At 43.1% G+C, this 25054-nt stretch overlaps 2 pseudogenes; both read right to left on the reverse strand.

The window, feature by feature from the left end:
• LOC131755463 (RNA/RNP complex-1-interacting phosphatase-like) overlaps positions 1–25054 on the reverse strand; it is a 177115-nt pseudogene that overhangs the window by 69457 nt on the left and 82604 nt on the right.
• LOC131755480 (RING finger protein 11-like) lies at positions 7422–8090 on the reverse strand (annotated as a pseudogene).

Below are 25054 nucleotides of genomic sequence, written 5' to 3' on the forward strand. Positions count from 1 at the left end.
GTGTATATAATTTGTTAATAAATAAGATGCATATTAAAAAGTTTTCTTATGGGTTACCCTACCCAGTCAGCTGTTTGGAGACCATTGGAGGACAGAATGATGACATTTAGAGCCTCAGCAATCATAGAATTTAGGACCCATTCCCTGACTTAGAAGCTAAGGAAAATAATTCATAGACTGTCATTGAGTTGTCCAACTTTACATAACTGTTCAGAAACAGGTCATCCAGTGGCTGGAATCTAATCAGTGACGGACTAGAATCTGGGTCACTGGACTCGTAAACCAGAATGACTTTTTAATTTCTCAGCTTGATTCCCCTGCCATATATGCTTGATATGTGTGTGTGTGTGTGAATCTCTGATGTAATAAGCCATACTCAGTAGGCACACCCTGTTTCCTTATTCAAGCATCTTAATTTCATCCCGTGAAATCTGTGAAGTATCAGACCACCACAAGGCATGCAGACACCTGGGCTGAGAGTTTTCCTTCCAGGAGATGTGATCTTGACTGTATGGCTGATTTGAGGTGCATCACTCTGAACTAAGACACGCTCATGGGTGACCTGGGTGCAAGTGCTTTTGCGGAATCTCTTAGTGAGGATTTGTGGCTTGGAGGTCAATTCTAAAATTGAAAATATTGAACTTTTAATATGATATATGCTTAGCTTTTGGCATGATACTGTTGTGATAGGATTTTTTTTGTAAAGCCTCATTTTTCTGATAGGTTTTATTTTGCTTGTAAACTGTCTCTACGAGTTGCATATGTTCTTTTTTTAACATCTTTATTGGACTCTAATTGCTTTACAATGGTGTGTTAGTTTCTGCTTTATAATAAAGTGAATCAGTTATACATATACATATGATCCCATATCTCTTCCCTCTTGCATCACCCTCTTTCCCACCCTCCGTATCCCAGCCCTCTAGGTGGTCACAAAGCACAGAGGTGATCTCCCTGTGCTATGGGGCAGCTTCCCACTACCGATCTAATTTACATTTGATAGTGTATATATGTCCATGGCACTCTCTCACTTTGTCACAGCTTACCCTTCCACCTCCCCATATCCTGAAGTCCATGCTCTACTGGGTCTGTGTTTTATTCCCCTCCTACCACTAGTCTCTTCATGACATTTTTTTTCTTAGATTCCATATATGTATTAGCATATATGGAATCTAAGAAAAACAATGTTTTTCTCCTTCTGGCTTACTTCACTTTGTATGACAGACTCCAGGTCCCTCCACCTCATTACAAATAACTCAGTTTCATTTCTTTTTATGGCTGAGTAATATTCCATTGTATATATGTGCCACATCTTTATCCATTCATCTCTTGATGGACACTTAGGTTGCTTCCATGTCCTGGCTATGGTAAATAGAGCTGCAATGAACATTTTGGTACATGATTCTTTTTTTTTTTTTTTTTTCGGTACGTTGGCCTCTCACTGCTGTGGCCTCTCCCATTGCAGAGCACAGGCTCCAGATGCGCAGGCTCAGTGGCCATGGCTCCCGAGCCTAGCCGCTCCATGGCATGTGGGATCTTCCCGGACCGGGGCACGAACTCGTGTCCCCTGCATCGGCAGGCGGACTCTCAACCACTGCACCACCAGGGAAGCTCTCTTCTTTTATTTAACAGTTTTCAAAATAATGAGTTGATTCACAAATATCCTCCAGTGGTGACCAATTTTTAAAAATTTATTTATTCATATCACCGTGGACTCCGTTACAGTTATTATTCTAAATGAGGCCCTGTTTTTGGCTAGTTGGAGCTTCTCAGTGACTCCTGAGTCCTTTTGATATGACATCAGTTGTTTTTAGACTTTTTCAGTGGTCAGAGCTGGGAGATATGTATGTTTGTTTTCAATATAAAATATGTCATAGGTTCGTACTGCTACTTTCCATTTAAATTCAGAACTACAGAATTTTTACTTATCCTTTTCTGTCTTCTATTGATAGTCTACTTTCTCCCACCCCGAGAATACCAGTTCTCAACAATGCCTGAAATTTGCTCTATTTCCTAATTTGAATCCAAGTTCTTCAGACTCTATTCTACTATTCTACTTAAATCACAGCCGCTTTGTGGCCCTTGAAATAAAAGATAGAACATAAATGTAGGTGAAACTGTTTATATCCTTTTGAGTTACATGTGCATTCATTCATATAGATTTGCTTTTCCTTTTGCATGCCTAGTAACTGTGATTTTTCTGCAGTTTCAATGAAAATCAAGTGATACTTACTGGTTAAAGCAGCTTTGGAAAAAATGGCTCTCATCAGAATGACTGACATACTAAGTTTAATGTACTCTCTTGGTTTATATTCTGCCTTCACTAATTAAATTTTTATTCTTTCCTGACAAATGAAGTAATACATATTTTCATGGTTTTGCCTTATAGGACTTACCAGAAACTATTCGTTATTTAAGAATTTGTACAATTGGGCATCAGGTGCCAGATGATGACACTATTTTTAAATTCCCATGTGCTGCTAATGGGTTTGTGAAAGAAAATAAAGATAATGGTGAGTTGTTTCTGTTTTTTTTTTTCCTTTACCTGAACTTTGGTATGCATTTTGAGTGGCGTTGGGGATTTTTAACATTTTTAATAGTTCTGACATTAGGCCTGTTGTGTTTGGTAACATTAAGGTGGAAATGTCTGAAGGTGCTGATAGGGTATGGTGTTTTTCCTGCTTATGGTCACAAACAACTTAGTTTAGTTTGGAAGGTGATTTGTGTGAGAAGTATGAACTGAAGTAGCTTACTTACCTCTTTTTAAAAAATTTGAATGGAAAATACATAAAAAGGTAAAAATGTTCTTTTGTCCTATTTATTGGTTGAGATGTGGAAGAAAAGGTTAAGCCTCTCAGGTTCTTAGCGTATATAAAAGAGAAAAGAAAAAGCAAAGGTTCAGCGTGGGACACATCCCTAGAAGCAAAACAAAAGAGAGTGGACCAGAAGAGTGGCTTTGTTATCATGTGTTTAAGATATTTTTGCTGCTTTTACCCTTTGGGTGCAAGTGAGGGAGAACACTGCCACCTCTTGTACGTATCTTCAGACAGGAAGAGCTTAGAAGGCTGGTGTTTTCTTGTTTCTGCTTTAAGATCTACTCTGTTGATAGTGGGTCTTAATACCGTCTGAATTGTAAGGATCCGCCTGCCTTTTTCTAGCATCTAACTGTCAGAAGGAACATGGTATTTGCTGTGTTTTAAGACTGAGGAATCATTCATCTTTGGAACACCAGTGACCCACAGGAGAAGGTATTCATCTTGTCCTCTTTCTAAATTTAGGCTGAGGAGTGTGCACTTTATTAAATAAACCTGACAGACAGTAAATATTCCGTGTATATATAAAATGATGCACATATATACATAAAACAGGGAGTAGGGGAGAAGGAATAGAGATGGAGGTGGGAAGATAGGGGATAGGAGGTGAGAGAGAGAAGGAGAGACTGGAATTTCAAGATAAATTTTCAGTCTATAACCTGGATGCTTAATGCAGGTACTAGCTCTTAAACATCTTAAGAACTATACACAGATCTTCCCTGTACTTTAGCTTTAAAACTTGAGAGGCTTGTCCTTGCCCATGATAAGCAAGGTGTCAAGAAAGGAGGCAAATTATCTGATTTGTGTAAACTGTAGTCACAGAAATGTTACCCCTTAAGATGTTAGGGTGCAGCTGCTGGCCCTCTCACTTCCTCCAGGCTCGTTTGTGTGTGTTCTGTCTGTTCCGCGTGGGCTAGAAGATCCTTACGAGTGCATGAGAACACATTTGTAAACCTTGATTGTGCACATGTTATACCAAGTGTTGTCCATTGCATATGCTGACTCATGTGTGGGTGTTCTGCATGCAGTGGGCTAACTTCACCATGCTCTCTGCCATTGCAGTCTCAGGACCTTAGTTATGATCCGTTGGTGGTTTTCTCTGCTCTAAGCCCCTCCCACAGATGCCAGGCTCACTGTTAAAGAGGAGGAGACTATACTATCCACTCCCTAGTTTGGCAGAGACTCAGAAAATAAATTGTTTTAGTAAACACCGAGAGGCTTATAGGTTTGTTGTTACGGCACGGGGATACAGAGGTGACTAGAAGTCAGTGTTCAGTAGCAACTTACAGTTATCTAGGAAGGTAAACGTAGGGACTATAAAGTGGGTTAATTATAATAAAAGGATCAAGTGCAGCAGGAAAATAGAGGAAAAATCGAGGAAGGCCTGACCGAGGAGACATCATTTGAGCTGGGCTTGGGGGAAGACGATTTTGCCTGAATGAGAAAAGGACAACCCAGGTATTGGGAACAGGTACAGAAGGCACAGGGCTTGAACTTGTGCTCTGGAGGGGCAGCCTCTGGTGTGACTAGAGTGTAGTGTGAAAGGGCAAAGAATTCATACATTCATTTTCAGCAAATATTTGTATAACACCTTCTAAGTTGAAGGCACTGTTCTAGGAAGTAGGAAAAGAACAAAGTTCTTGCCCTTACATACTTTACGTTCTAGTGGGGGAGAGAGAGAAATAAATAAGTAAATATATGGAGTGTCAAGTGGTGCTAAATTCATTGGAAAATAACACAACATGATGAAGCGGTGAGGGCATGTGGTAGGTGATCAGGGACACCTGTTTTATAGACAGACTTATGGGTGTCCACGGTACCCATGGTTTAAACAGGACTGGCTACCTCATCTGCAGGTGAGTTGCCAACCCCAAGAGGCAGACCATGTGTAAATTGTTCTGTTTACAATAGTAATGCAAGCTAATGTAAGCTGAATGCAAAAACTGCAGTCAGAGAAATGTATGAAGTGGAAGGCAATTTTGCCTCCTACTCAGAGGTTGCCACCAGTCATAATTTAGCACATATGTTTTCAGACATAAAAATGCAGATGTAAGCATATACGATGCTCCCTTGTTATCTGCAGCGGGATTGGTTTTAGGACTCCCCATGGATGCCAAAATCCTCAGATGCTCATTTTACCGTATGTAAAATGGTGTAGTATAATTGGCCTTCCATATCTGCAGGATATGGAACCGTTGGATATACAGAACTGACTGTACATGTGATTCAATGGTATAGTATTCAGACATTTTGGTGTATAATTTAATATATGGTGGACAGCTTCCTAGGAAAATATTTGGAGATGTCATTATTTATTTATTATTATTTTTCCCTCCAAATTTGCTTTATGTAGTTGGATATAAATTAATGAACAAAAATTTCAGCAAGATACATGTAAGAATTTAATAGAACCAGATATTCTAATTCTTTGAGTTTTTCTCAAACTCATCATGGGGTCATAAGAAAATTAACCAACATGCATACTACTACAATTAAATGTCAAATGTTTAAGTGCTTATGACATACTAAATTCTTGTATAATGAACTTATGAAGAACCCTTCAAGAGACTTGTGTTTTGTATGTAGAAAAGTGTTGAGTTAAATATTCAACTCAATATAAAATAATAAGAAACACTTCTGATTTGTTAGGTTGAGATTGCTTCTCCTTGTAGTAATGAGTGATTTTTTTAGCTACTGTAGTATCACTGAGCTGAACAAATATGTCACCTTCGAGTACATAAGGAAAAATACACACATGCTAAATGGGTAAAACATTACAACTCCATCTTTCCTAGACCATCTCTACTTCTAACACTTCAGAAGCTTAGAGATTCAGAGTGTTCTTACGTTAATTGCAAGAAAAATATAAAGGAGAAATTCCTTCTTTTTTGAGATCACAACTGTGAAGTCGTGATTATACAAATTCTGCATTTGTGTGCAAAACATGAAACACATTTATCTTCATTCTCCCTGCTTAGAATTGTCAGTCAACTAGCAAGACTTTCCTTCCAAGAAACAGAGACTGAGATGTGTTTTATATGACTTCAGTAAGCTCAGCACTACAATAAGAAGACATGCAGTATCCTTTTGCTGTGGTTCAAGACAACAGGGAAGGAGGTCACAGGAAAGAATAAGTCAAAATTCTTACAACTGAGAAACTTTTCTCAGTTTAACCATGGTGCCTCTTTCATTTTTACATAAGCATGGTGGCATAATTCAAGCTCAATAAATCAGAATTCTTAATGTTGAAAATTTACCTTGACTTTTAATTATCACCAAATTAACAACCAAAATGATTAGATGAAACACATAAGAATGGGTAATGTTAAACCCCCATTTACTAGAGTTAGTTTCTGGACACAGTAACTCACTTTTTTCATGAGAAGAGGGACAATGAATCTCGGTTTGCTTACAAGGTAGGAGATCACTTTGAATTCTGCCTTCCTTAACTGCCAGTAGATATCGCACTTGTAACAGGTTATAAATGAACTGGTTTTCAAGCACAGAGCCAGCCCCAACAGTAAGAGAACACTATTTAAGAAGACCTAAGGCAATGAATTCCATTTCCAATGGAAAAAAAGAATCATATGGTCTTGGACAAACAGTTCTGAATGGTTTACTTAACAGTCCCTTAGTAGTTCTTCCTTGCTCATAGAACTTTATGATTTTTTGAGGAGTGAAGCATTCAGCTTTAGTGGATAAATCCTTGTTAGGCTGAGAAAATCATTATTCTATCCCTCTTTGCCATGAATTGTCTTATGAATGGTCATATCAATCTGTTTTGGCAAATGAGTAATTAGGAGAAGGCTGTTATTGTGCTTATGAGAATGATATTTTTCTCTGAAAAAAGAAAAATAATATGCATTAGGTAAATGAGCATTTGGGCTCTTTTTCTGCTCACTCCTTGTTTTGTGAGAATATGATTCTTGGCTTTACAGCAGCCATCTTGTGACCCTGAGATGATAATATGCCAATAATGGCAAATGGTAGATTAGAAAGAACCAGCAAAGACAGAAAACAGCAACCTCAATAGTAACAACAATCATAGCCAAAGAACAATGGGACCTTAACTTGTGGAGTTCCTATAAAGTAAAAAATAAATGCTCTATGTTTATTCTAAAAAAAAAGAACTATGCAAACAAGCTTAAAACTAGTTTTTTTGTGCCAGTGTTGTAAAATGTAGCTTTAAATAAAACCTTGACCCAAATGCCAGTAACTTCAGAAAAGAATTTGGGTAGGGGGAAGAAGAAAATTATCTCACTTAGGAAAAACAACCACTATCTTTATCCTAATCTTCCACACACGAGTGAAACATATGTAGCTGCTGTAACACTTACACAATTCCTATGTATTGGAGAAATAACAAGATCTAAACACAATTATATTTTTAAACACTGGGTGAAGGCTTTACATAAAAATAGCATCCTACTTTTCCCCCTAAATTTCTAAAAGATCACATACTTTTCCCCAACATCTGCAGCCGTTCAGGAATTTTTAGGAAACTTTCATGCATGATCTTAATTCCCAATCCGTGGCTCCTTGCGCTCAATGACAAAAGATCAAAACCACCACAAATGATGGTTCACTTGAAGTCAGGTGAGAGACACTGGCTCAGTTAGTCTCGTAGGACAGAAGCAGTGCTGCATCAACTGTCTCCATGCAGCAGGGGCACGTGAAGGGTCTCATCAGCCAGTCACCTGTACAGCCCAGGTGATCTGCATACACAGCAGTAATCAAATTGGATTTGCATAAACAAAGTCCATCATACAGATCCCACACTCCCAGATCTTTTTAAAAAATATTTCTTTTATTTAATTAATTAATTTATTGGTTTGCACCGTGTCTTACTTGCAGCCGGTGGGCTCCTTAGTTGTGGCATGCAAACTCTTAGTTGCGGCATGCGTGTGGGATCTAGTTCCCTGACCAGGGAATGAACCCGGGCCCCCTGCTTGGGAGTGTGGAGTCTTTACCCACTGCACCACCAGGGAAGTCCCCCGGATCCTTTCTTCTGATCCATTTCTTCCAGGGTCATAAACTCCTTCAGGCTGATGCTGTTTGAGGCCTATTCTTTGAGCTATCCTAATTTGTTCCTCTCAGCTGAGTGGCTGGGCATGTCTGGCTAGGTGTTGGATGATAGACCAAAACTGGAACTTGATCCAGATATGGCAGCAGTGGCTCCTGATCCAGCTCCGTCCCCTTGCCAAAGCTAGCCCAGTCAGACTGAGACTTGTGAGGCATGGAGATGTGATCCGAAGTGGGGGAATTAAGGCAATTCCCCATCTTCCGGGGCTTGAGTGTGTGATCTGTTGTGTGCTGTTTTGACAGTCTTCCAACCTCATTCTTTTTTAAAAAATAAATAATTAATTAATTTTATTTATTTATTTTTGAATTTTTAAAACATTTATTTTTTATACAGCAGGTTCTTATTAGTTATCTATTTTATACATATTGGTGTATATATGTCAATCCCAATCTCCCATTTCATCTCACCACCACCGACCTCCGCCCTGCCCCACTTTCCCCCCTTGGTGGCCATACGTTTGTTCTCTACATCTGAGTCTCTTTTCTGCCTTGCAAACCGGTTCACCTGTACGATTTTTCTAGATTCCACATATATGCATTAATATACAATATTTTTTTCTCTTTCTGACTTACTTCACTCTGTATGACAGTCTCTAGGTCCATCCACGTCTCTACAAATGACCCAATTTCATTCTCTTTTTTTTGTGGTACGCGGGCCTCTTACTGTTGTGGCCTGTCCCGTTGCGGAGCACAGGCTCCGGACGCACAGACTCAGCGGCCATGGCTCACAGGCCCAGCTGCTCTGTGCATCAGGGATCCTCCCAGACTGGGGCATGAACCCGTGTCCCCTGCATCGGCAGGCGGATTCTCAACCACTGCACCACCAGGGAAGCCCCAATTTCGTTCTTTTTTATAGCTGAGTAATATTCCATTGTGTATATGTACCACATCTTCTTTGTCCTTTCATCTGTCGATGGGCATTTAGGTTGCTTCCATGTCCTAGCTATTGTGAATAGTGCTGCAATGAACATTGGGCTGCATATGTCTTTTTGAATTATGGTTTTCTCTGGGTATATGCCCAGTAGTGGGATTGCTGGATCATATGGTAATTCTATTTTTAGTTTTTAAGTAACCTCCATACTGTTCTCCATAGTGGCTGTATCAGTTTACATTCCCACCAGCAGTGCAAGAGGGTTCCCTTTCCTCACACCCTCTCCAACATTTGTTGTTTGTAGATTTTCTGATGATGCCCATTCTAACCGGTGTGAGGTGATACCTCATTGTAGTTTTGATTTGCATTACTTTAATAATGAGTGATGTTGAGCAGCTTTTCATGTGCCTCTTGGCCATCTGTATGTCTTCTTTGGAGAAATGTCTAGTTAGGTCTTCTGCCCCTTTTTTGATTGGGTTGTTTGTTTTTTTAATACTGAGATACATGACCTATTTATATATTTGGGAGATTAATCCTTTTTGATTCATTTGCAAATATTTTCCCCCATTCTGAGGGTTGTCTTGTGGTCTTGTTCATAGTTTCCTCTGCTGTGCAAAAGCTTTTAAGTTTCATTAGGTCTCATTTGATTATTTTTTAAGGCTGCATTGTTGGTTTGCTTATTGATGAACATATAAAAGTCAGAAGTTTTTGATATTATAAAACGTCAAAGTAGTGAACATTCCTGTGTGAACATCTTTGAATATGTATGCTTTGTCTCAGTTAACTTCACTCAGAATTGGACTTCTGCATCAAAGAGTTTATGCCCTTATGCCTTTTGTGGATGTTGCTACACTGTACCAATTTATGGTTGTTCATGCAGGAAATACTTATGGAGCATCTGTTATGTTAAGCACTGTGCTGGGTGCCAGCAAAACAACTTGTGAAATTTTGTGAGTGAAGAGACTTGACCTGCCCTTTGTGAATTCTAACAGTGCAGAGAGGGAATAGATAGTCAAGAATCATACTCTGCATGTCGAATTACAACTCTGACAAGTGCCAAGGAGAGGGACATGGTACCATGAGAGCATATTTTAGGGAGCATTTGATCTCATCATGGAGTTTAGAGAAGGTTTATTCAGGGATGTTTCAGCTGATATCTGAAGGATGAGTCGGTATTAACCAGATAGGGAGGTTGGGGAGAGATTTCTGAGCATAAGGAATAGCACAAGACCCTATAAGAGGAAAGCATATGCTGTGTGGGAGGAACTGGCCGGGATGGTGGGGCTGTTGGGGGAGCATGTCATGATGATGGAGCTGCAAGTGTGGGTAGGAGCTCGATCGTGCAGGCTTATGTTTAAGGTTTCAGACTTTAAGAGGAATAGAAAACCATTGAACTTTCTTGTGGAAGGTGAGTGTGTGGAACATACCCAATTGCACTTTCAACCTATCGTTTTGCTACCGAGTGGAGAATACACTGCGGGGAGAAAGAGTGGAAGTGAGGAAACAAGTTAGGAGACTTTTGTAAAAATTGGGCATAATGGTGGCTTGGACCAGGGTGTGGTGGTCATTTTGGTGGAAAGATGTGGACAGATGCTAGAGGTATGTAGGCAGTATCACTGTTAGCACTGGTGGTGGGTTGACGGTGAGGGTGAGGGAGAAATAGCTGTCAGTGTCGGTGATTCCTAAGCTTCTGGCTCCTATGGTTGGTTAGATAGGGTTTTTTAGATATGATGTTAATCTTGATCCTAATTTGTCTTTTGTTATTTGTTGGTTCGTGATGAATACTCTGTCATATTAAGTCTCCTGTTTTGAGTGTACAAAGCATTTTGACTGAAACTGACTGTTGTATGTTATCAGATAACTTTTTAACATCTGCCAGTTTGGTCCTGTATTTTATTCTCTTTCATTTATTAATTAAATTGTTGTATTAATGTAAATAATTATATTAATAGATTTTCTAAAGTTGCATTATCCTTGCATCCTTGGAATAAAGCCTTTTTGTAGTCATGGTATATATCATTGTTTAATAATTATTAATTAGATGTGCAGATATTTTCTTAGGATTTTTATATCTATATTTGTAAAGCGAAATTGGACCATTTTTGCAAAAACTTGATTTTCTTTTCTTTTTATTTACAAATGACTTGAATTTTGTTGTTTTGTAGATATTTGATTGATGTAGAAGGCATGTGGCCAGATGATGCAATTGAATGTAAGTATCAGGGTTGTCAGTACTTTTCCCTTTTTATAAAATATGAAGGTAGAAGTGTAGGGGAATTTCTCAAATTTTGGAAAAAGAGAAAAGTTTGTAATTCATTTGTCCTGACATAGCATAACATTTTACCAAAAGTTGATAAAGGAATGTATCTGGAAATAGCAAGATATAACAGCCTGAATAATTAGTCAGTGGATTTCAGCTTGTTTTTCTTTCTTAAATTTTTTAAATTAATTTACTGAGTTTTGATATTATATGCACTGCACCACCAAGGAAATCCCTTTTTCTTCCTTCCTTCCTTCCTTCCTTTCTTTCAAGCTGCAAGTCATTTTAAATACATGACTTCTTACTAAAAGTCTCCAGTTCATATAACCAAGGGATTTATAACTTCTCCTTTAAAAGATTTATTCCTGGGACTTCCCTGGTGGTCCAGTGGTTCAGACTCTGCACTTCCAGTGCAGCAGGCGTGGGTTCAATCCCTAGTTGGGGAGCTAAGGTCCCACATGCTGTGCAGCCAAAGAAATTTTTTTAAAAAGTTATATTCCTGTATTATTGAATTTAGTGGTTTAGGTTTTGTTTGAATATTTAGAAGATTTCAATTTATTTACCTGGAACAAACAAAACATCATGTAAATATAGTTTTCCAGAAAGTATTTCCATCATTCTCTTCTTCCCTTTCTCGTGCAGACTGGTGTTTTATCTTTACAAGTTCTGCGTCGTTCCATAAGAAAGCTGCTCTTCTTTTGGTTTCATAAGAGATGGTGAACAATGGTAAAATATCCAGTTTACCTAAATTTCTAGAGTACACTTCAGGGAGCAAATGATGGGGTGGGATGTTGGGGCCGAGTGAGAGCTACAGATTCTGGTGAGACTGAGAGTCAGTCACAAAAATTCCTGGGCTGTGGTGAAGGGAGAACAAATATAAATCAAGTTCCTGCTGGTGGACAGGAAGCCACAGTGAAGAAGAATGGTGTGTAGCTGGGCTGTGTAATTGGCCCCATAAGTGCTGTGTCTTCTGACGGTAATTATGAACAGAAACCAAATAATAATTCCTAATAACATGTAGGTGACCAATCCTTGAGAGCTGAGGCAGAGAGAAGGAGAGACAGCATTATACCTTGTCTCTGGTTCATTGAGTTTCCCAGGCTGATTTGTGACCAATCTTGGGTGAAATCATAACTAAATCATTTCTGCTAAGGTGATCAGCTTTCATGGGTTCCTTTCTCTGCACTTTGTGCAATGAAAAAGCCCACTGATGAAACAGCCATGAAGAACGTGTTTCCACATGGCCTCGCACCTCCATTTCAAAGTGCTTTAAAACTTCTTTTCATCCAAAAATCAATAACAGAAAAGGATTGGGATCAAATCCCATACAGACGTAGTGAAAGAAAAAAGAGAATAAGGAGCAGAATAGCATCTCTTCAGACAATAAAATCAAGTTGGAAAAGACAGGTCCACAAACCAGATCAAAACTGTAACCTGTTATTTCACAGTGGGCTTTTATAAGATGTTAGGAAAAAGAATGCAAAAGTTGAAAGAACATGGATTGAGGAGGGAATGGGAAGTTATTGTTTAATGGCTATAGAGTCTCTGTTGGGGATGGTGAAAAAGTTCTGGAAATGGTAAATGCTGATAAATGCCACCTTTGGGTGTTTGGTTTTAGTTGATCTTCTTCCATGTAAGGGTTTGGAGAGATTCAGAGACTGTGCGGCTGCCTCCATCTTTCTGAGGTCCTGCTCAATCTTTTTTGACATAATTATTTTGAATTTGGAGAGTGGTGATGTTTGCACAGCATTGTGAATGTATTTAATGTCACTGAATTGTATACTTGAAAATGGTTGAAATACTACATTTTGTTTTATGTGTATTTTACCATAATAAAAAAAGATGAAAGAACAGCATAAACCAGAATTAGGTAAGATGATAGAACTCAGGACAGAATTCAAAATAAAAGAAAAATAATTCAGAAATGAAGACTACATTTAAAATAATACAAGAGTGGGTACTTCCCTGGTTGTCCAGTGGTTAAAAATCTGTCTTCCAGTGCAGGGAATACACGTTCGATCCCTGGTTGGGGAACTGACATCCCACATGCTGCAGGGCAAGTAAGCCTGCACGCCGCAATTACTGAGCCCACGTGCTCTGGAGCCCACGCGCCACAACTAGAGAGCCCACGAGGCACAGGGAAGACCCCATGCACTGCAACGAAGAGCCTGCGTGCTGCACCTAATACCTGACACCACAAAAACTAAACAAATAAATTAATTAAATAAATTAAATAAAATAATACGAGTGAATGAACATAATGGATAATGCCTTAAGAGAAACAAACAAGAAAAGGAAAAAAAAATTTAATCAAAAAGAAGATAAGAATTTTAGAGAAATGGCAAACATAAAACAGGCAAAAATAGGACAGCTCTGAAAAGAGTAATATAAATAGGTGTAAGAATCTATTATACCATAAAAGTGACATTTAAAATCAGTGGGACAGATTAGTCAATCAATTGTGATACATACATGTTGGGGTATAAATATTTCCCTGGAAGGACCCACAGCACGACAAAAGCAGATGTCTCTGAGGAGGGAAACGTGTGGCTGGGGAAAGTGGGAAAAAGGGTGACTTTTCATTGAATTGTCTTGTGTATGTACCTTTTCTAATGTTCTGTCATGTGAATCTGTTACCTCTGAAGTTCGCTGAGTTCAAACCCCAGTTCTCCAAATTGCTAGCTCTTAATCCTGGGCAAACTCTTCACACTCTCCAAGCCTCTTTATCTGTGAAATAAGGTCAGTAACTTAGCCTGGTGCTGCCTGGCACAGAATAAACTCTCAATAAATGGAGTTTATTAGTGAAAAAAACCCAAATGCCCATCAGTGCAGGAATGGATTTTTTAAATGGGGTGTATATGTGAAATATACAGTCATTAAAAGGAATGAAGTACTGACACATGCTACGACATGGACGAACTTGAAAACATTATGCTAATTGGAAGAAGCCAAACACAGTGGTCATATGTGTATTATTTCATGAAATGTCCAGAAAAGGCAAAACCGTAGTGACAGAAAGCAAATGAATGTTTGCAGGGACTGAAGGAGGAGGGGATGAAGAGGGCCTGCTGATGGTTACGGGGGCTTCTTTTTAGGGTGATGAAAACGTGATGGGTTAGATGACGCTGATGGTTGCATAGGCTTGTGAATGTATGAAATGACACTGAATTTGCAGTTTCAGAAGGTGAATTTTATGGCATGTGAATGACATCTCAGAAAAATAATTTTGAAAATGAAAATTGCCAGATTTCCCATAGTCACTATCCACTGTCTCCATCTCTCCCTTCTCCCCACTGCATTCCTTTTGACGCCCACCTCTGCCGTTCTCTCCCACCCTCAGTCCCTCGAGCTACCCCACGAGGCCTCCCAGGGAGCCCCTGAAGCGCTGGGCGCCTGCGTCCTGTGGCTATTGGAGCGGCTGCCCAGTGTGTGTGCCCCCACCACTCTCACCCGTGAGAGTGGCTGCTTCCCTCGCATTCTTCTCGTGCGTTTCAGCCGCTGGTGATGTTTACAGAAGGCAGCATGTGCCGTGGTCAATGGAGGAAGTCCCTCAAGTTCATATTTAGGCCCGTCCAGAAGTTTGATTTCATCCTCCAGTAACCTCAGGATGCTGTGCTCTGAAAGCCAGGTTGGCCACCTGCGGGCACTTGCAAATACTGAGGACTTCGGAGGCATTTGGGCCTCCAATTGAGGCCTTGTACCTCCACATGCGATGTGACCTCAGCCCTCTGCTGCACCTCTCTAAGTGAAGTGGCACAGGAATACTGACCTTGTCTGTTGTTGCCAGGATTAACTGAGTAGTGCATTGGCTGCCCTGGTGCTTAGGTGTTGAGTACATGGTGATGTACATACCAGGCCCTACTGGTGGGCCTCCTGATGCAGCAGTTCCCTTGGCTCTGCCCCTGTCATCAGCTGCCCCTAGGATAACTCGGAGCCCGAGCCACTTCTCTGGTAGATTTCCCTATTCCCCCACTATGGTCACACCTGCATAAGGCAACTCAAACCTTTCAGAGATGTGTCCTGAACCTCTTCTTTTCATAAATACCTATCTGGTGGTTGTGAGACTTAAGGCCAACCTCCCCAAGAGACTTTTTCTGTTTCTCCTAGGAAGCCTAGACTCATCTTCTGTCATCTTCAACTCTACTCAAATTTTGTTCTTTCAACCCTGACCTCTGACCCTGCTTTTTACTTCTGCCATTTCATCCTCACTCCTGCTTCCTTTCACAAATCCATAAATCTCTTGGCCTTCCTAGCCCTGGGCCAAGTTCCTTCCTCTTTCCTCAGTTTTCACCCCTTTCCTCCCGTTTCCTTCCTTCTCCCATCCAACTTTCAGTCCTTCCTTTCACATGCAGACTTTGATTCCAGCCCCATCAAAACAAAACCATGTCACAGTTGGCAGCATCTCAAAATTCAAAAGGTTTATTACTCATCTATTAATTCTATTATATTTATTCAGTTTAATTGTTTTTAAATATATCAAAATAACTAGAGAAATTTATACCTATCTTATCTATATATGGAAGAACAGCTGGTACCCAAGGTGTCACCAACAATCCTAGCAGCTCTTACTGTACGTATCCGTAGTAGTCAGCAATTTCCATTTCTTTTTCCCTCTCAGTGAAAAACGTCAGTTTCCCCAGAGAGGTGTATTTGGCAGCATTCTCACGTTCTTGTTGAGCCGCCTCTTCATGGCCTCCCGCTATGGCCTCTGCTCTTGTTCGATGGGCTTTGACATTACTGGCTCAGGAACATTGGGTTGCCTCCATTGAATTTGGTGCTTGCTGAAGTCTTGGAATAGAAATGGGGTTTGGAGCTCTGGTGGGGACTGGCGCTTAGTCAGAGCAGGGGGAACAGGCTCCCGCTGGAGAGAAGTGGAAGGTGAAGTTTTGTTTGGTGCAGGCCTTGAAGCAGCAGACGGACGGACACTAGGCTGGGTATGGTCGGTCCAACCCGCTTGGGTTGGGTTGGTCGCAGTTGGCTGAGCTGGTTTGGCGGGACCTGGCAAAGAGGCAGGAGGTGGCTGGGGTGAACTCACTGCAGCAGGTTGAGCTGGGTTAGTAGAAGCAGGCTGGGCACGGTCAGCCACAGCAGGCCGATGTGAGGCCAGAGACTGTGGCCTCCGAGGAGCAGGTCGAGCTTGAGGCTTGTCCCAGGCAGAAAAAGGCAGAGGCATCCAGTTGACCTTCCCAGGAGGAGGCAGCTCATACTGGGATGGAGATGGACACTCTTTTTCAGCACTGCTGTCTGGTTTCTGGGCTTGGCCTTGAGTTTTCTCAGGACCCTGACCCTCACGTGGGGTATGCCGCCATGGCTGGATCGCTGGGGGTGGCTGGCGGTCTTTAGGGTTGATTGAATTTCCCAAGACCCGACAGGAAGAGAGCCCAGTTTTCTTATCATTCTTCTTCCCCAGTGCGTGAAAAACTGTCACAGACTCCAGCATGCGCGTGGCTAGGGCGGTTCGAGGCTTTTTAAAGTTCTCTTGGATAAGCTCAGTTTGGTGTTTCTTTCGCTTCGTCTTGGGAATTGTTGGCTTCTCTTCTGCCTTGACTTTGTTCCCTGACTTTTTATTCTCTAATGTAACAGATAAGGAAAAAAAGACGCTTTGTGAGACAGTCAGTGATTTGTCCAAAGTCACACAGATAGTAAATGTCAAAGTAAAACTGAACTTAGGTCTCCGGAATTCTAGTTCAATAGTCTCCCTCGTTATTCCATGCTACTTTGAATCTACTACTAAATTTAGGGGCAAAATAAATCTAATGAAAAACTTTAAAAAGTTTCTTTCCTTGGGCTTCCCTGGTGGCGCAGTGGTTGAGAGTCTGCCTGCCGATGCAGGAGACACGGGTTCGTGCCCTGGTCCGGGAAGATCCCACATGCCGTGGAGCAACTCAGCCCGTGAGCCATGGCCACTGGGCCTGCGCGTCCGGAGCCTGTGCTCCGCAACGGGAGAGGCCACAACAGTGAGAGGTCCGTGTACCACACACACACAAAAAGGTTTCTTTTCTTACCTGCCATGGTCAGAGAAGAAGAGGAAACATCAACTGCAGATACAAGAGATGAGGAGACAACACTAGAGGATGTCTGAGTGGCTGCAGCTGAACGGCACATGTGTCCAGTCCAAAGGTCACTGGTTACTGGTCACTGGTCACTTGTGATGATGCAAATTTGTTTACAAACAACTCCATGGAAACCCCAAGAGTCTACCAAGTGGTAGTAGGTTAGGTAGGAGAATGATGTCAGAAAGAAGGCAGTTTACAGGTATGAGATAGCTAATAGGGAGGTCCGATCCCCAACAGGAAGGTGGGATTGGGTGAAGAGAGTGTAGGAGAGCTAAAACAACACCTAAATTTCTGAGCTCCGGGTAGGAAATCCTAGAAGACAGATTTACCTTCCCCAGGCTCTCACATTAGGGAAATCATTGCAACATTTCTTACAGATGTTCATTAATATAATTAACTAACAGTTACAGAGGGAGAGACAGAGGGAGAGGGAGATGGAGGGAAAGTGAGAAGGAGGGAAAGTGATGGAGGGAGGTAGAGGGTGAGGGAGAGAAGGAGGAGAGAGGGAGAGGGAGGGAGGAACAGACCTCTCTCTCCCTCTCTCCCCCCTCCCTCTCCCTTTCCCTCTCTCCCTCTCCCTTGTCTCTGCCTCTCCCTCCATCTCTCCCTCTCTTGGAGGTAGTGAGGGAGATGGAGAGATGGAGGGAGAGGGAGGGAGGGAAAGGGAAAGAGGGAGGGAGAGAGGGAGAGATGGAGGGAGGGAGAGACATCTTTCGCTCCCTCCCTCTATCCCTCTCTCCCTCTCCCTCCTCTCTCTTCCTCTCCCTCTCCCCCTCTCCCTCCCCCTCCTTCCCTCTTTAGAGAGGGGGAGGGAGAGGGGGAGAGGGAGGGAGGGAGGGAGAGACGTCTTTTGCTCCCTCTGTCTATCCCTGTCTCCCTCCCTCTCCTGCTCTCTCTCCCTCTCCCTCCACCTCCTTCCCTCTCCATAGAGGGAAGGAGGTGGAGGGAGAGGGAGAGGGATAGAGGGAGGGGGAGAGGGAAAGGGAACAAAATAGAGGGAGAGCGGAACAGAGAAGAGGGACAGGGAGAGAGTGACATGGAGAGAAGGAGAGGGAAGAGGGAGAGGGAAAGAGGGAGAAGAAAGAGGGAAAGGGAGAGGGACATGGAGAGGGAGAGGCAAGAGGGAGGGGGAGAGAGAAAGAGAGAGAGAGGGAGTGGGAAGTGGGAAAGGGAGATAGAAAGAGGGAGAGAGGGAGAGGGAAGTGGGAGAGAAAAGAGGGAGAGACAGAGGGAGAGACAGAGAGGGAGGGGGGAGGGAGAGGGAGAGGCAGAGAGGGACAGGGAGCCAGGGAGGGAGAGACGGAGGAGAGGAAGCAGGGAGAAAAGAGAGAAAGAACACACCATCTACATTTCTATCAAATGACACCCGGGATCCTTACACAACCAGAAGAAAATAACACAGCGAGGCACTTTCTCAGCTGGAACCGGAACTGCACACAGGGCCAAACACCACCAGGCTAGCCACACATGTCCAGCTGCGCCCCATCCCCGTGAGTCTGGTCACCAGGGCTCTGAGTGTCTGCTCCTGGGAGCTGGGGTTCACCCTCTTGCCCAGGAGGCCGGGCCAAGACAGCAGGGCCCTGGGCTGGACACAAAGGGGGAAAAGCATCCCCACAGGACAGCTTGTGGGAGCAGATTCAGCTGCCAGATTCTGGAGGCCCGGGATCACCCTGTGGCCCGTGAAACCCAGGAGGCACGAGCGTCTTGCATCGTGATTCCTGTCCGTTGGACTCTAAAGTTTATGTAGGGAATCTTGGAAACAGTGGTAAGAAGGCTGAATTCAAATGAGCTTTAGGCTATTATGGACCACTCTGCAGTGTGTGCGTTGCTAAAAACCCTCCCAGCTTCACACTTGTTGAATGTGAAGATCCCCGAGATGCAGCCGATGTTGTCCAAGACCGTTGAATTAGGTCACAAGTCCCCTCTGTGATTGCTGTACATGAATACATAGCTCTTTGGAATATTTTTTGGAAATTGAGATGATCAATATACCAATGTCCTGCCAGATTAAGAGTAACTTGTAGAGCTGAATTTTGCGTTACTGTGCAATATTTTTTTTCATGCTGTCATTTGTAATATGTTTTGTGAGAATCCTTGGGATTAAAGTTTTGGTTCTAAAAGAAAAAAAGAAAAGAATCCACCTGCCAATGCAGGGGACACGGGTTCAAGCCCTGGTCCGGGAAGATCCCACGTGCCACAGATCAACTAAGCCCGTGGGCCACAACTACTGAGCCTGCGCTCTAGATCCTGGGAGCCACAACTACTGAGCCCCCATGTCACAACTACAGAAGCCCACACGTCTAGAGTCCGTGCTCTGAAACAAAAGAAGCCGCCCTAATGAGAAGCATGTGCCCACAACGAAGAGGAGCCCCCGCTCGCCACAACTAGAGAAAGCCCGCGTGCAGCAACGAAGACTGAATGCAGCAAAAAAAAAAAAAAAGACGATACTGGCCAGGTGATCACGAGTAAAATCGTTTGTCACAAGTCCCGTTGATGGTGTGTATCCTTGATGTGACCTGAGGAGAATGGTATTTTTATCTCTGTCTGAATCTTCCACCCCAAACCCCATAACTCCAGACCAACCATAAGAAAAACATCATAAAATAAATAGACAAACAAATTGAGGGACAAAATACCTGACCAGTCCTCCTCCAAACTTTCAAGGTATCAAAACCCAGGCTCATCTGAGAAATGTCATAGCCCAGAGGAGACTGGGAGAGAAAAAAGATGTTAGGGGAAAACTAGGGAAATTCTAATAAGGTGTGGACTTTAGTTAATAATAATGTATCCATCTTGATTCTTTAGTTGGATAAACATGTCGTACTAACGTACTAACATGTTGGAAATAGGGGTACTGGGTCGTGGTCCACGGCACTCTGTACACTCTGTACAGATCTGCGCAACTTCTTTGTGACTCTAAGCTATTCTAAAATTAAGCAAGTACTAAACAGAGATAAGAAAGTGATTTCCCTGATTTGAACACGCCTGAGTTTCTTTTCATGGTCACATTTTTGCTCTCTGGATGTGTCTTGGAATCAGTAGCAAAGGAGAGTTGCCAGCCCCTGGGAAGATGTGGCTGGTTTGCAGGTGGCTTGCTCTGGAGCTGCAGACCACGGTGGGAAGTCTGCAGCCCTGGGCTGCACTTAGAACCATGGGAGGGGATGGGCCAGCTCAGTTAGGGATGGAACCTATAAATAAACCTTTTTTTCTTTTCCATTATGGCTTATCACAGGTTATTGAATAGAGTTCCCTGTGCTAGACAGTAGGACCTTGTAGTTTATCCATCCTATATTTAATACTTTGCACCTGCTAACCCCAAACTCCCAATCCAACCCTCCCTCACTCTTTCTCCCCCTTGGCAACCACAAGTCTGTTCTCTATGTCTGTGAGTCTGTTTTTGTTTCATAGACGAGTTCATTTGTGTCGTATTTTAGATTTCACATATAAGTGAGATCATATGATATTTGTCTTTCTCTTCTGACTTACTTCATTTCGTAAGATAATATCTAGGTCCATCCACGTTGCTGCAAATAGCATTATTTCATTCTTTTTATGGCTGAATAATATTCCATTGTATATATGTACCACATCTTCTTTATCCATTCATCCATCAGTGGACACTTAAGTAGCTTCCACGTCTTGGCTATTGTAAATAGTGCTGCAATGAACATTGGGGTGCATATATCTTTTCTTTCTTTTTTCTTTCTCTTTCCCTTTCTTTCTTTCTTCTTTCCTTCCTTCCTTCTATCTCTTTCTTTTTCTTTCTCTCTCTCTCTCTCTCTCTCTCTCTCTCTCTCTCTCTCTCTCTCTCTCTCTCTCTCTCTCTCTCTTTCTTTTTTTGTCACAAGGCATGTGGGATCTTAGTTCCCTGACCAGAGATGGAACCCATGCCCCCTGCACTGGAAACACGGAGTCGTAACCACTGGACCTCCAGGGAAATCCCAGGGGTGTATGTATATTTTTTAATTAGAGTTTTCTCCAGATCTCTGCCCAGGAGTGGAATTGCGGGACCCTATGGCAGCTGTATATGTTCTCTGCAAGTCTCACATCGATCACCTGCACTCCAATCCTTGCTCTCAACGTCATCTTAGGGGAACCCAACCTGCGACAGGGACCTTGACAAGAAGAAATGGCTGCGGGAAAAGCTACCTGCACAGGGAGGAGATAGAGGCCATCGCCCCTGGGGTGCAGTGGGGAGAGTGGGCAGAGATTTGTCATTTCACCCCCGATACTCATCTCAGCCCTCCTGTCTGCCCCACTCTAGGTCACCTCGGGATACAGAGGTGACCCGGTTCGAGTCCCTGAGTGTGCAGGAATCTAGGGGCACTAGCGGGTCTGGATACTATTAGTGCAGGGTCTCCCGCACAGCACTGGGGTTATTCGGGGCAGGTCATCCTCTGCTGGGGGCCCCTCCTGGGCACTGTGTGGGGTTCAGCAGCATCCCTGGCCCCACCCATTTTATTCCAGGGGCCCCTCCCCGCCAGTTGTGACAAGCACAGATTTTCCCCAGACATCACCTAAGAACTGGGTGAGGCGGGGGCAGGATGGCCCTGGGGAAGGACAGCTGTGTTGAAGCAACCAGCCTGGCCCAGGGCAAGGTCTGCCCCAATCCCGTCAGCACCTGCATTTAGAACTGCCCCTTCCCTCCCCACCTACCCTGCCCTGCAGTGGTCTCCGAGACATCATCCGCATGTAATAAATCACACCTCAGTTGACTGCTGCCCTCGCTAGAACGTGAGCTCTTTGAGGACAGGGATGCTGTTACATCCCCAGCACCTAGAAGAGTGTCTGCTGTGTAGTAGATGCTTCCTAAATACTTGCTGAATAAAGGAGTTGAATAAAGGGATGAGTGGAGGAATGAATGAAGGTTACAATGGAAGGAGCGGAGAGGTTCCCTTTCTGGTTCTCGGGGGTTGGGAGATCAAGTGAAAGGTCCGTCCTAAATAGGCTGACCAGTGTTCTGGGGTTCCCGGGGACCGGGGGTTTCCCCAGAGTTCCAGCGCTCAAACCTGAGCGGTCCTGGGCAAACTGGGGGCGGGTGTGGGTCACCCTCTCTAAACACAGTAACAATACCAACTGCAATAGCAAGGGCCAATGACCTCTACGGTCTTGCTGACCAGGGACAGTTCTTTACCTGGCGGGGAAGGGTGGGCCGGGATTGGAATTCTGGTGATCCAGGGCGGGTGAGGAGGGCACACCCCGGGCTTGTGTAGGGGAGTTCAGGAAGGTTCTGGAGGAAGTGACAGTGACACAGGAGGGAGGGAGGAGTCTAAGGAAGGACGTCGCACAGGATAACGTGTGTCAATGGCCCTGGGCCCAAGGTCACACCTGACCAGGGCTTGCTTTTTTCTTTTTTCTCATTTACTTTTTCCCACATGAATATGCAATTGTCCTAATGCCATTTATTGAAAAGTCCTTAATTTCCCCACTTTCTGTCATATCAAGTGCTCATATATCTGTTTCTGGACCTTTATGCTTTATACCATAGAGCTATGCATCCCATCCTTGCACCACTAGGGCTGTTTCATCACTATAACTTTATTTTTTATTCATTTATTCTTGGGGCCATGCTGTGCGGCATGTGGGATCTTATCTCCCTGACCAGGGATGGAACCCGCGCCCCCTGCAGTGGGAGCTTGGAGTCTTAATCACTGGACCTCCAGGGAAGTCCCCAGGGCTTGCTGTGACATCCATCGAATGGTGGCGGGTGGGAGCAGCTGTCTGTGAGCCATCCTGTGTAGAAATGCAGGGTGGAGGGGAGGACAGCTGGATCTGGATCGGGAGGGGAAGAGGTGGAGGAGGGAGAGAGGGAGGGCGGGTGAGAGACAGAGAGTTTCCAGAGACAGTAGCTCTGGCCATGTCCTAGGGCACGAACGCTGAAAATAGCTCCTAGTGCCGGGAGCCTTGGAGCGGGAGACTGGCTCTCCTCCCTGGTGTGTGTGTGTGGGGGGTGGCTCTGGGCTTCTCAGGCTGGGAATGGGGTGCACAGAGCAGGGACCCTTCTCTCTGGGACCTTGCGGGCCATCCTTAGCTCACAAAGCTGAGCCACTCCTGGCCCGACGATTGGGGGGCCTATCCTCCCTGTCCCCTGGGTCATACCCCCTCACACACAGCTTCCCCTTGTGTGCTCCCAGGAACCAAGAGGATCTGTTTTTAAAGATTTGGGGGAGGGGGTAAGCATACAAACAAGAGCAGAATGGATACTTTTTCAGAATGTGAATGGCTCTGTGTAACCCCACCTCCACCAGGGTAACCAGTCCTGACCTCTAGCACCCTTGACGAGTCAGCCTTGGTCTGGGCTTGCGGACCCACAGAAGCTTCCTCATCCCCTCTTTCAGACCCCGTCTCTCCTTCAGTGTTTTTGTGAGAAGCACCCGGGGAAGTGGGACTGCTAGGCTGTACCGTTGCTAGAACTCCACCTGGGCTCCACCAGGCTCCAGCCCCCTGCCCTGTGCACCTCTCTGACCCTGAGGCACCTCAACTGGTAGGAGCGGCATCACCTTCCCTCCCTGGACTTGTGACACTTAAGGGAGACACCGAAAGGACAAGCGTTTGGCTCCCTGACTGGCAAAGAGCAGGTGCTCAATTGTCATAAGTGTCCGTATCAGTGAGGGTTCTCCAGACAAACAGAATCCATAGGGTGTGTGTGTGTGTATACACACACACACACGTGTATATATGCAGTATGCATACACACACATACACATATAGTGTATACAATACACACATATATACACATATGTATAATGCATAGTTTGTATATATACAGTATGTATACACCCATAATATATACAATACACACATACATATACACCATACGTACACACATATAAAATGCATAGTTTGTATATATACAGGATGCACACATACATATAACATGCAATATACACACCTAGGTACATATATATCATACACATATACACATACAAAGTTATTTAGGTGTGTATATACATACACTATACATATATACACATATATATGCAATACATGCATGTACATACATATAGACACATTCACATCTACATATAAAAGCATATAGCATAAAATGTACATGTACTGTATATATAAATTCATCATATATATACATATATATAAGATATATACACATACATATATACAATATATACCCACACATACACACCTATATGGAAATATGCGCCTGTACATACACATATAAATACATACGCAAGTGTGTATATATATAGTACATAATATATACATATAATACCTATACGACATATGCACATACAGGTATACAACATATAGACACACCTATATATAAATATACACTGTATACATACATATATACAGTGTACATATACTGTATATATTCACACACCCATATATCAATATATGGGTGTGTGTATATATACAGCATGTTCACATTTATAATATGTATACTATATATAGATACACATACATACATGTATACAATATATACACACAAATATATAGGCTTGTATGTATACTGTATATAGTACTTACACATATACTACAAACGCATGCACATATAAACATGTGTATACATATATATATAACATGTATACACATATACAGATTAATAGGCTTGTATATATTCAGTATTTTTACATATATAATTTTGTTTTAAGGAGTGGACTCATGTGACCTTGAGGCAGGCAAGTCAGGGCAGGACTCTGGGCTGGAGACACAGGGAAGAGCTGATGTCCCAAGCCCACTGGAGGAACAGCACCCTCTTCCTATGGAACATCATTTTCCTCTCCCGTCCTTCACCTGATGCACGAGGCCCACCCACGCCGAGACATTGACAATCTCCTTTTCGCAAAGAGGACCAATTTCAGTGTGAATCTCTTCTGAAAAATACCTTCCTGGCCACATCTGGAATAATGTTTGTGGTTGCCGGGGCCCCACGCAGTGCGCACATGAGATTAACCATCGCCGTGCTGATGATGACACTTTATTTTCTCCCTTGACCATTGTCACTACTATTCCAATT

Source organism: Kogia breviceps, chromosome 4 (genome assembly GCF_026419965.1).
Source record: "Kogia breviceps isolate mKogBre1 chromosome 4, mKogBre1 haplotype 1, whole genome shotgun sequence".
NCBI lineage: Eukaryota > Metazoa > Chordata > Mammalia > Artiodactyla > Physeteridae > Kogia > Kogia breviceps.